The 12,698-nt window shown below is 42.3% G+C and overlaps 1 pseudogene; it reads left to right on the top strand.

Annotated features, from left to right (window-relative positions):
* The first annotated feature begins 12,092 nt into the window (after positions 1-12,092).
* Positions 12,093-12,210, top strand: LOC148508932 (5S ribosomal RNA; annotated as a pseudogene).
* The last annotated feature ends 488 nt before the right edge of the window (positions 12,211-12,698 follow it).

Genomic DNA, 12,698 nt, shown 5'->3' with positions numbered 1-12,698 from the left:
CTTGTTCGCTGTTCTCCAATCGACTGAAAAAATGACCGCAATCAGACGTACGCACATGCGCACTGTTACACCGACGCATGCGTGGTTGGACAACATCTACTACGGACGAACGGACGCTTACAAGCGGGTCTGAATGAGGGCCTCAGCTTTCTGCGGTGCCTGAGGGATATGCCCTTACCTAATTACACTCCAAACTGTATTTCATTTAAATTCAGGGTCTGTTGGTTCCAAAATATTGCAATAAATTGTTGAGCCAGCAAACTCTGTCAAAGTCTTCCTTCCTGGAAAGTCCCTACATTGATTCTCAAAAAATGAGAACTCCTCTGCCACTAGGAATTACACATATTTTATACACTGTCTATGCTTTCTGTTTTTTGGTTGAGGGCTGTGTACAGGTGTGTGTGTGTGTGTATATACACACACACACACACACCTGTGTGCGCTTACTGACTTTGGCCAGTTATCAGAAAAGCCCTCTGAAATCTTATTTAATGTAATTGTTTCTATGTATGTGTTCCTGTGTGTGTGTAATAAAACTGTGTTTACTGCTACACCATGAGAGTGTTTTTTATCTCTCTCTATACGTACTGGGCCCGGTGAGAGTCTGTGATCTTAATTACCCTGACCTTTACGGGGGACCAGAGGCGACATCCCAAAAAGACCACATACTATAAGCCTGTGTGTAAGGGCAACACAGTACGCTTAATATATATGTGTGTTGCGTGATCTAAAACTTCTTTAAAAGATACTACACTATTTGGCGCTTGTTTCCACCTTTTTATATATATATATATATATATATATATTTATACTGTATATATGTAATTGGATACTAAACCACTGATCAGCAGCAGGAATATCTCCACCCCACAGGTTTTTCCCTAGTCATTATTTTTCTCTGTTCTTCTTCATTGTGTTTCTTCTACTGATCCAATGTTGTTGAGGTTTCTGTATATAAGTATTTTTCCTCATTTATGATTGTTCAGACTCTTCATTCAGCTCTCGCAGTGTTACTGAGTTATTTGTATTTTATATGATTGGGTCTTTATAAACATATATTGCAAAATAAAAAAGACACGGGAAGCGACAAGACATACAGTACATGTGCAGTGACAGGAAAAATCTCAACTTACACTTGCGTGTGACTAACTCTGAATAAGGCCCATACTGTATGCATTTTATATGTCTATCCAGTGTAATCTAATAATTTATAGTTACAGTACTTGCACAAATTTTGATTTCAAAACACAGCTGAAATAAGCACTCTAATATCAGTATGGAAACAGATTTTTATGCATGAATTTGTATTCCAAATTATTTTTAACCAGTACAGTCAATCTCCAATATAAATTAACTTAAATGAAAAAAGAGATTTAGTACCTAATGATCTAGGTCATGTCATCCGTCCATTTCCATTTTCTCTAATGCTGGGTACACACTGACCACCATATCAGCCATTCAATTATATTGTTCAAGATATATAGGCCCTCATTCAGAGCCGTACGCTCTGAGCAGAGCGCACGCTCTGAATGAGGGCCGCCCTCCATGAAAATGGAGCGTCCTCCTGGACGCTCGTATAGCTGTGGGTCACCACCCACAGGCTATACGAGCGTGCAGTTTGATGGCCGCGATGGTCTCGACCATCACGACCATCGAAACTGCGTACAAAAGCCTGTGGTTGAGTTTTTCAACCACAAGGCTCGGAGTGATTTTGGCTCTATCAGAGCCAAAATCACTCCCACTGACATCACTAGTGATGTCAGTGGGCCGGCTTCTGACGGGAGGCGTTCCCGTGGGAACGCCCCCGTCAGGGAGGCACGCCCCCAGCACACCCACCAAAGGGGGCGTGCTGTCAGTCAACATCGACAGCACGCCCCCTTTGAAGAGACACTACGAGCGAAGGAAAATCCTTCGCTCGTCGCGTCTGGCGCATGCGCACGACGGAGCTCCCTCCATCGTGCGCATGCTCAGTGCAGAACATCGACCCACTTGCGAGCGGACAGCCGCTCGCGAGTGGGTCTGAATCAGGCCCATAGTTTGCACGTCGGCCAGTGTGTACAGATGATATGTCTGTGAATGATGTAATTCACAGACATATTGCATCGCCTGTGCAGCACAGCCGATGGCAGATATATCTACAGCAGTGATGTGCGGTGAGGTGAGGCAGAGCCTTTCCTGTCATACTTAGGTATACTCCAGAGTTTTATTAAAAAAAAACTTTGACTATAAAAATTATAAGAAAAATGTAAAGAAAATATTATATCTTATTTGTACTATTCTAATCAATTTTATAGTCAAAACTCTGGCACTGCCTCCCCTGTCTATCTTTTCCACACATCCCTGATGAAAACACACCAAATTTCCAGCAGTATATACCGCTGCACCTTTGTATAATGCCCACATGAACCCTCGGGTTCATATATGCATCTGTATATCTGGCTCTGATACTAGCCAGTGCCTCCCCAGCCATTTACCTCACCACATGTCACTGATCTGCAGTTATATCTGTTCATCGTGCTGTATGTACAGGTGGTTAGTCAATCTGCAGATATATATTTCTGGTCTGTACCCAGTTTTAGACCCTTTCATCCAGAGTATATAATAAAAACATCTTAACTGTACTGTATAGTTATAGTTTTGTTGATTCATAATACTTCAGAAGAGACAAAAACACAGCTATTGAGGTCAAATAGCCTTTATGTATTAGTGGGAAGGTCATTGTGTCTTCTCGAAGAATAGGTTAAAATCAAAGTATAGTCTACATAGTACTATAGTTAAAAAATAAATCCTGTATTTAGAAAAGCACTTCTATGCATATTAATATCAGAAGTTTAAGGAGATCGCACAAAGCATTAGACTCACCACGATGCAAGGTATTGTACTCGCTACTTTCACTCTGATTATTATGATGCAGAATTATTGGTTTCCCCATAAGAAGAATGATTCAGAGAGTGCCTTCTTATCAAAGAATCATGATGATAACTCCATGTTTCGGGTCGATTCACCTCACAGTAATTCAGTTACTGATTTCTATGTCACATCCTGTGTAGGAGTACCTTTATCTCGCAAGCACGTAGTAGACATGTGGAATATTTACAGATCAAGATGTGCACTGTGTTTAATAACTGTATACTTATCACCAGAAACAAAATATAGCGCTCCTAATAGATTAAAGCACAAACACCTGTTGCAACAATGTATTAATTAACTCTAAACATAACAAACACACAAGGCATAAAGTATGGAGAAAAGGTCACTATTTATTGAAAAACAAATAGAAAGACCTATGGTAGCAAATAAAAGGCAGATACTGTAGAATCAGTGCAAACTATCAGCTAATGCAATTAGTATACAATGGCCTCAAACAACTATAGAGCAGCATTCTGTCAACATGTCAACTCTCTTTCATCTAAGAAAGGTATTTGAAGGTTAATGACAAAAAAACAACAAAAAAATACCGCACAGGTTAAATTTGACATCCACCCTACAACATATATATATATATAATATACATACTGTATATTAGAAGGAGCTCTAGAGACTATGGCCCTCATTCAAATTCGATCGCTAGATACAAGCGGTCGCTCTGAATGAGGGCGGCCGCTTGTGGTGTGAGTGCGGCCTCCTGGTCGCTAGCTAAGCTGTGAGTGACCAGGTTGATGGTCGTGATGGTCAGGACCATCGCGACCATCGGGGCTTGCGACGAGACCCTAAGGTTGGGTCTCGGCAAGCACAAGCCCCAGGGAGCTTCCTGCTCTGATCGAGCAGGTAGCTCCCCACTGACATCATTCCTGATGTCAGTGGGTCCGCCCCCAAATGGCAAGCGTTCTGTCTGGAACGCCTCCGTTTGGCCGGCCACCCCCCCTGCTCGCCTCCCAAACGGGGCGAGCTGTCAATCACCATCGACAGCTCGCCCCCTTTGGTGCGAGACCCATAGCGACGGAACGCCTGGCTCTGATGTGCGCATGTACAGTGGGCAGCGCTTGCGACCGGGTCTGAATAAGGCCCTATGTGTGCACCAGTAAAAGAATATAATGCTGCCCTGTATAGTAGAATGAGCTAAGAGGGGCTGTGTGCACCAGTAAAAAAAAAAAAATATGCTGCCCTGTATATTAAAAGGAGATCTGGGGGCTGTGTGCACCAGCAAAAAATGTTTATAATGCTGCCCTTTATATTAGGAGTAGCTCTGGGGGCTGTGTGCACCAGTAAAATATATAGGGATGTGCGCTGACCCCCTTGTTTTGCTTTTGGATCTGTATCTCCTTCAAAGTTTTGGATCTGGATTTGGTTTTACAAAACCACCCTTGCATGTTTTGGTTTTGGATCTGTATTTTTTCAAAAATAAATCATAAAAACAGCTGAAATCAAATAATCTGGGGCCTGTTTTTGTTCCTACAGTATTATTAACCTCAATAATAATTTATTTCCAGTCAATTTTGACCATCTCACAGCTCACAATATTGATTTCAGGCCAAAAGGTTGCATCAAGCTAGCTGGCTGACTAAGCTAAGCGACAGCAGTAGGCAGAGCTAACATGTGGCAGTTCAGCTTCCAATATGACACAGAGTGGCACTGCAGTGGCAGACAGGATGGCAGTATAATAAACTATAAAATTAAAAATGTCAGTCAGCAATGCCCCAAACAGCACATAATGCAAAAAAAGAGGTGCAAGATGGAATTGTCCTTGGGCTCTTACACCCACCCACCCTTATGCTGTATATAGTAAACAGGACATGCGCAGTTTAACAAACCAATCACTTCAGCGACAGGGACTGCCAATTGTGGTTGAAGTGATTGGTTTGTTTGGGTCCCCAAACAAGCTACCAAAGGGCAGCTGACATGGCTGGCAATGATCTCTCCATGCACAAACTGGCTTTACAGAGGCAAGATGTCACCATCATCATCTGATTCCTCACCCTCATCAGTGTGTACATCATCTTCACACAATATTAATTTGTCCTCACTGGAATCCAGCTTTACAGCCTTAGGTGACTCTGTAATTTTTGGATGTAATTGGCGGTAAATGTCTTCCTCATGAAATCTGTAGTTCATTTTGATGAACATCATCTTTTCCACATTTTGAAGAAGTAGCCTCATATTCCGATCGCTGACAAGGTTCCCTTCTGTTCTGAAAACTCTTTCTCAGTAAACACTGGAGGATGGGCAGCTCAAGTAAAGCAAAGCCAGTTTGTGCAAGGGCCTCCAAATTGCCTTTTTTTCTGACAGTAGTGAAATGGAATGTTTGAAATGCCTATTGGACAGAATAATTGAAATAGTCCTCTACCATTCTTTGAATGGTGACCATATCAGATAGAGTCATGGTAGAGGTCTCATTAATTGTAGGTAATTCTTTTAGACCTGACCAGATGTTGAAACTTGGTTGTGTTGACGTATCTGCATCACCAGTGGGTCTTTTTTGGGAAAGTTTAGTTTTTTCCCGGCAGCCGCACTTGCTGGAGAAACTGAAGGAGGAGCCATCGCTGCATCATGTGCCACTTGAGTTGACAATTTCCTTACCAACAGCTCTTTGCATCTCTTCAGATCTGTGTCCGCTGGGAAGAAAGATATGATGTAGACTTAAACCTAGGATCCAGCAGGGTATCCAAAATTTATTGATTCGATTGCAAGATCCTGACAACCCTTGGATCCTTGCGAAGCGAATAAAGGACTTGATCTACAATTCAGACATACTTAGCTGAATCACTTCGTTTAAGCTCCTCCTTCAGTTTATCAAGCTTTTTTCCAACAGTCTAATTAGGGGAATTGCCTGACTCAAGCTGGAAGTGTCTGAACTCACTTCACAGGTGACTACTGCAAAGGGTTTCAACACTTTGCACAACATGGAAAGTATTTTCCACTGAGCTTGGGTAAGGTACATTCCCCCTCCTCTACCTATGGCATAGTTCATTGTGTAGCTTTGGATGGTTTTTTATAATCCTCCATCTGCTGAGGCATATAAAGGGTGGAGTTCCACCTCGTAACTACCTCTTGCCTCAGCTGGTGACAGGGCAAATTCAACATATCTTGCAATTACAGCAATCGTCTACATTCACCTGCTGAATGACGAAAATGTCCAGAAATTTTGCGGGCCATGGAGAGCATCTCCTGCATGGCCCAATCATTTAAAGAAAAAAAAATTTGCTCCATCAAGTTGATTGTGTAAGCAAAACATGGGATGTGTTGGAATTCACCCTGCTGTAATGCTCTCACGATATTGATGGCATTGTGAGAAGCCACAAATCCCGAGGAGAGTCCAAACAGGGGTAAGCAATTTTGCAATGACTTCCCTGAGTTTTTCTAAGAGGTTGTCAGCAGTATGCCTCTTAGTGAAACTGGTGATACACAGAGTAGCGTGTCTCTGAATAAGCTGCTGTTTCTTAGATGCTGCTGCTGTTGGTGCCACTGAAGGAAATACACCCATCCAGTGGGCTGTTACAGTCATGTAATCTTGCATTTGCCCTGTTCCACTTGTCCACACATCTGTGGTTAAGTGGACAGTGGGCACAACAGCATTTTGGAGGACATTAAGTTTTTTTAAACATTCCTGTACAGGTTGGGAATTGCTTTTCTAGTGAAGTGGAACCTAGATGGGATTTAGTAGCAAGGAACACAGGACCTCAAATAACTGTCTAAAAACCTACTGCACTAATGGCGGATATCAGACTCACGTTTAATACCAGCATAGATGTTATGGCATTAGTGATCCGCTGTGCAATTGGGTGACTGCTGTCATACTTGCTCTCCCTTGCAAAGGATTGTTTAACAGTCAATTGCTTTTTTTAACTACTACTAGTAGACTTCCTGGTGCTACCACTTACAGTGTCCCCTTCTGGGATGAAGATCCACTCCCAGCAGCAGCAGGAGTAGTGCTCAAGGATTCTTCTAAGGAATCCAGGATAGGTTTGGACTGATTTAGTCTTATCAAATTGGATGCAGGACTAGTTCCAAACATGATTGAGGATATTGTTGATGAAGATGTTGGTGGTGAAGATGACAGGTGCCTGGATCTAGCAGAGAGAATGCAGCTAGCTGATGCTGGACTGCTAGTTGTTACTGAATTTTGCAAACACTTTTGATGGATGCACTGTAGATGACGTAACAGGGATGAGGTTCCTAGATGGTTAAGGTCCCTACCTCTACTCACTCTGGTAGGACAATGGGTACAGATGGCTTGACAATTGTTGTCTGGATTTGGGTAGAAATGATTCAACACATATAAGTTTTTCCCCAGGCATGACAATGGACTTTTCCTTATTATGGGCAACAACTGTTTCCACTGGGGCCTGATTTACACAAAAAACATCCTTATCAACAACATCCTCATCATCAGCATCCTCATCATCAACATGGTGGAAGGAAGCTCCTCTTCGATTACAGTTTTGGAAAGGTCAGGCTCACACAAGGCACCTGTCGACACACTTAAACTCTCCTCAGGGATTTGTGACATTTTTGAGAGCAGTTGGTTCCTGTGCCTTACTAATTTTCAATTTTTGAAACATCTACAGGTAGAAGGGCTTACATCAGTGGTTCCCAAACTGTGCGCCATGCATCCTGGGGTGCCTTGGGACACTTGCAGGGGTGCCTCAGGTTGGTGGTCCAACACCAAATCAAATTATTTATGGTCAATGTACTGCAAATATGTGGACAAACAGAAGCTCAAACCTGTCCACCACCACATAGCTGAACCTAAAGCTGACAGGTAAGCATAAATTTCTTCACTTTATTACTTTACTACATCTTTTTCTGAATTTCTCAATGACTATCATTTGGCTTAGGGGTGCCATGAAAACAATGCTGATACTCTAGGGCACCGTGATTCAAAAAAGTTTGGGTACCTCTGGCTTACATCATCATAAGAGGCAGAAACACCAGTCAGCCTTTCCTTGCCAGTTCGTGTGGTGAAAGGCAAATTGCCAATTTTATGTCTTTCTGCAGTTAACTTTCTCTTTGATGTTTTTTCTTTACCACTGTAATAGATTGCTTCTTTGATTTTAGATGCCCTGACGTATATGACGTAGATGGACTAGTATCGTCAAGACTGGTGGTACTGGCAGCAGCTCCAGCAGTAGTACAGTATGTGATTCCTGCTCTCCTCTCAACTGATCATTTTCCATATCAACAAACATGAACAAAGTGGGGTACAGTACACACCTAAATTTGTACCAATTTTAAATGTTACACTGCGGTATCAATGACCTCCAATGTCACAATATTTTTTATGAATAATACACTGTGCTATCACTTACAGTGTCACAATATTTTTCATGAATACACTGCGCTACCACTTACAGTGTCACAATATTTTTTATGAATAATACACTGCGTTTCCACTTACAGTGTCACAATATTTTTTATGAATAAAACACTGCTCTACCACTTACAGTGTCACAACATTTTTTATGAATACACTGCACTACCACTTACAGTGTCACAATATTTTTTATGAATAATACACTGCGTTTCCACTTACAGTGTCACAATATTTTTTATGAATAAAACACTGCTCTACCACTTACAGTGTCACAACATTTTTTATGAATACACTGCACTACCACTTACAGTGTCCCAATACATGTTGAATATTACACTGCGTTTCCATCTACAGTGTCACAATATTTTTTAAGAAAAAAACACTGTGCTACCACTTAGTGTCACAATATTTTTTATGAGTAAAACACTGCACAACCACTTAGTGTCACAATATATTTTATGAATAAAACACTGCATTTCAATTTACAGTGTCACAATATTTTTTATGAATAAAACACTGCGCTACCACTTAGTGTCACTATATATTTTATGAATACACTGCGCTACCACTTACAGTCTCCCAATACATGTTGAATATTACACTGCCTTTCCACTTACAGTGTCACAATATATTTAATGAATAAAACACTGCACTATCCCTTATAGTGTCACAATATTTTTTATGAATATATTACACTGCGGTATTACTGACTGGCAGCATCACTCCCAATAGTTTCCGAATTATACACTGCAGTATGATGAACCTGCAGCATCACTCACAATATGACCAGCAGCGTAACAGTGTTTTGGATACACTGGGGGGGGGGGGGGTGAGGGTACAGTATCACAGTTCAGCACAAATACAATTTTTTACTTATTTTTTCTCTTTAAACTATTAGTTACTTTTTTTTTTTTTACAAACCGCGGACGGACAGCACACTGGAAGGACTGCACACTAGATGAACAGCATAACCCTGGACAGCAAACTCTTTGATGTACAGCACAACACACCCCTGGATTACCAAAGCAATGATAAATAACACAACCCCCTGGACAGAGCACAGCGCATCCTGCCTGCATTGGATAACACAGCCCAGCACAGCAAACCCCTTGATGGGCAATACACCCCCTGGATAGAGCACAGCATAGCACACCCTGCCTGGATTGGACAACACAGCCCAGCACAGCAAACCCCTTGATGGGCAACACACCTCCTGGACAGAGCACAGCACACCCTGCCTGGATTGGACAGTCCAGCACAGTACATCCCTGCATTGGACAACACAGGGCCGGATTAAGGTCTGTGGGGGCCCCTGGGCAACAAACTTGTGGGGGCCCCTATCAGTGATTCAAGTGTGTATAATATATATATATATATATACACATACACACATACATACACACAGTGTGCCCCCACAACCATCCCACTAGCTTTTAAAAAAAAGCAAAAAAAAAAGCATTATTTGGCAATAACACAGCAGCAGCCAGTGACCCGAGGCTAGTGAAGGGGATTTATGCTCTTCCGAAGCAGCAGCTGCAGCTCCTGTCTTGTATTCACCTCCTCAGTCTTCCGACGCGGCTGTTGATGGGGTTGGCTGGTATAGGGCTGCGCAGCGTGACCTCTGACGTCACACCTGCATTGCCGTACAGCCCCACTGCACAGCCTGCTCACCGGCAGGAGCAGCGCCGCGCTCTGAGCCCAAGTGCTCAGCAAGTGCTGCCTGGCTACAGTCACGGAGGACCACAGCGGAGACAGCTAAATGCTGTACTCCGCCGGTCATAGCAGTAGTGGTGACAGAGGACAGGGTGTGTGGGCCCCCTATGTGTGGGGGCCCCAGGACGACCGCCCCTGTCGCCCTGCCTGTAATCCGGCCCTGACAAAGCACAGCCTGACAGCCCAGGACTCAGCAAGCAAATTACGCTGATCACCGCGGGTATGGACTTATATACAATCCAAAACATGCTAAAATCTGAAAGCAGGATGATGACGTTTTGCCTCGATTTGGGATCCGAGTCAGGCGGGAAAACCCGAGCAGGACTCAGATCCCTGCCCGGATCGTGAAGTTCGGGTGGGTCTGGTTCTCAGAGAACCGGACCCGCTCATCTCTAAAAATAATTTAACTCTGGCTGCCATGTACATTAGGAGGAACTCTAGGGGCTGTGTGTGTGCACCAGTAAAAAAAAAAGAGAATATAATGCTGCCATGTATGGAGATGCTCTAGAATATATGCATGCACTGTAAAATAAGTATGCAATGCTGCTCTGTGATCTCTGTCTGGTGTCTGCTGGTAAATAGTGCCAGAATCACCACAGGAGGAATTTATTTCGATTCCAAAACACGCAAGATCTGATGCCGGGAAGATTACATTTTGGCTTATGTGTGGTACCAGAAAGCGCTATAAATTAAGTGTAATAAATACAATAAATATGCCTTAATTTTTTTTTTTTTTTTAAAGTTACTCATTGCAACGAAACATGTTGAAGGAAGGCACCCAGCAGCAGTGATTTTACTCTCTTGTGGAGACTCCCCTGGACTATCCGCTTACAGCGCTCAGGACGGAGCAGAGTGATCGTGCAGCCACTTGCCAAAAACCGGACAGAGTGAAAACCGCTGACAGCACGTCAGCTAGCTGCACTGACTGAACAGATCACTCAGTAGGGTAAGACAGGGAAAGTTTTACAGTACATATTGTGCCAGAACCTGAGAGGTTATTCACCACATTCACACAAAAGGGCTATAAACATCTGTTCAGTGTGGATTATATGTGTGTCCTATTAACTGATCATGTGGATCCATTTTATTGTACATTTATTATATATATTTTACACACACACACACATATACATATATATATATACATGCAATGAACAGCGGCACTCACAGGACTTGCAAAGAAGACTCCAGACTCCCAAGGTCAAGTTCAACGTTTCAGTCAAACGACTTTTATCAAGAACCATAGAACAATGAAAACGTACATACCTATATACCAGCATACATCCCATAGTGACAAAACTTGTAACCTGCCCAGCGACTCCCGCCGGATGAAATGACGTCATAAAAGCGGGACCCGCCTCCTCTTGATGATGCGAACAAAAACAGCACAATTAAAACTGCAAGTGGTACAACCCGTGCATCGGTAACATCCGGATGTTACCGATGCACGGGTTGTACCACTTGCAGTTTTTTAGAGACAGGTCCGGATGTCGCACATCCTCACTCAGGGAAACGCATACCAATAAATCATGTTTTAACATGTTCCTCCAAATACATTATATATATGATCCGATGTCCTTGCAGTCTGGTCTACATTGGAAAAACTACATGCACAGCCAAAACCAGAATGGCTCAACACAGATCTGCCATAAGACAGGCCCTTGAAGGTAAAGAAATCGACCAGCCGGTGGCCCGCCATTTTTAGAACTCAAGACATCCTTTATCGAGTTTGGTATACAAATTCATCGACCATATTCCACCCAACAAAAGGGGAGGTGACCGTGAAAAGAAACTTCTACAACGTGAGGTGTTTTGGATCCATAAGATGAACACTGTATCTCCTCATGGACTCAATGAACAATTATCTTTCTCATGTTTCTTTTGAAAATGAGACCACATTCATTATTTGTCAGAGTCTATTGACCCTGCAACTACTTACTGGGCATTTATTACCCATTATCCCATGTTCTTTCTTTGATGGTCTTACAATCTGTTTTGGTTTTTTCAAATTCCTCACTCTTTTCTTTGTTTATTCATCTTCTGGTTTGTTCTTTTCTCATTTCCCTATGATCTGAGGTGGTAGGTTCAGAGTGATCAATGACTTAATAATTTGGATTGTATACATTTTTGTTACAGTCATACTACACTGGATACGCCTTATACCGTCAGATCTTGGAAGCTAAGCAGTGTAGGCCAGATTAGTACTTGGATGGGAGACCTCCATCGAATACCTGGTGCTGTAACATACTGAGATCCTTAGTCGTCTCACATCTGTTCCATCCATTGTATATTTTCTGTCTCTTTACTCAGGCTGTTCTTTTTTCTGTCTTCTTCTCCTTTTTCATATCGAATACAGATTCCTTTACTTGATTATTTTGTTTGGAGGGATTAATTATATATTCTTTTCACAGGTTGATTAGCTACCACTGGTGTGGTATGGACATTCATTCTTTTCATAAGACCTGAGGTATTTTGTTTCACTATTGCTCCTTGATATCTTATAAGGGGTATATTAGTAAAACCTTGACATTGGGAGATCCACAATGTATATTGAAATCATTTTTAACATGGTGTTCATTCGATGAACTCATGTTTTCAGCGGTCACTTCTAACTCCTCTTTGTTTTTTGCATTTAGACTTATTGAGCCTTATGTTTTGCATAAGCATAACCCACCTAGATTTACTTAGTCAGTAGATTACTTTCCACAGTACATGGATTTCAGATCTCTTTGTC

Source organism: Taudactylus pleione, unplaced genomic scaffold (assembly GCF_031769625.1).
Source record: "Taudactylus pleione unplaced genomic scaffold, aTauple2 ptg000334l, whole genome shotgun sequence".
In the NCBI taxonomy this organism is placed as follows: Eukaryota; Metazoa; Chordata; class Amphibia; order Anura; family Myobatrachidae; genus Taudactylus; species Taudactylus pleione.
The sequence above is the reverse complement of the archived record's forward strand: the minus strand, read 5'-3'. Positions and strand labels throughout refer to the sequence as shown.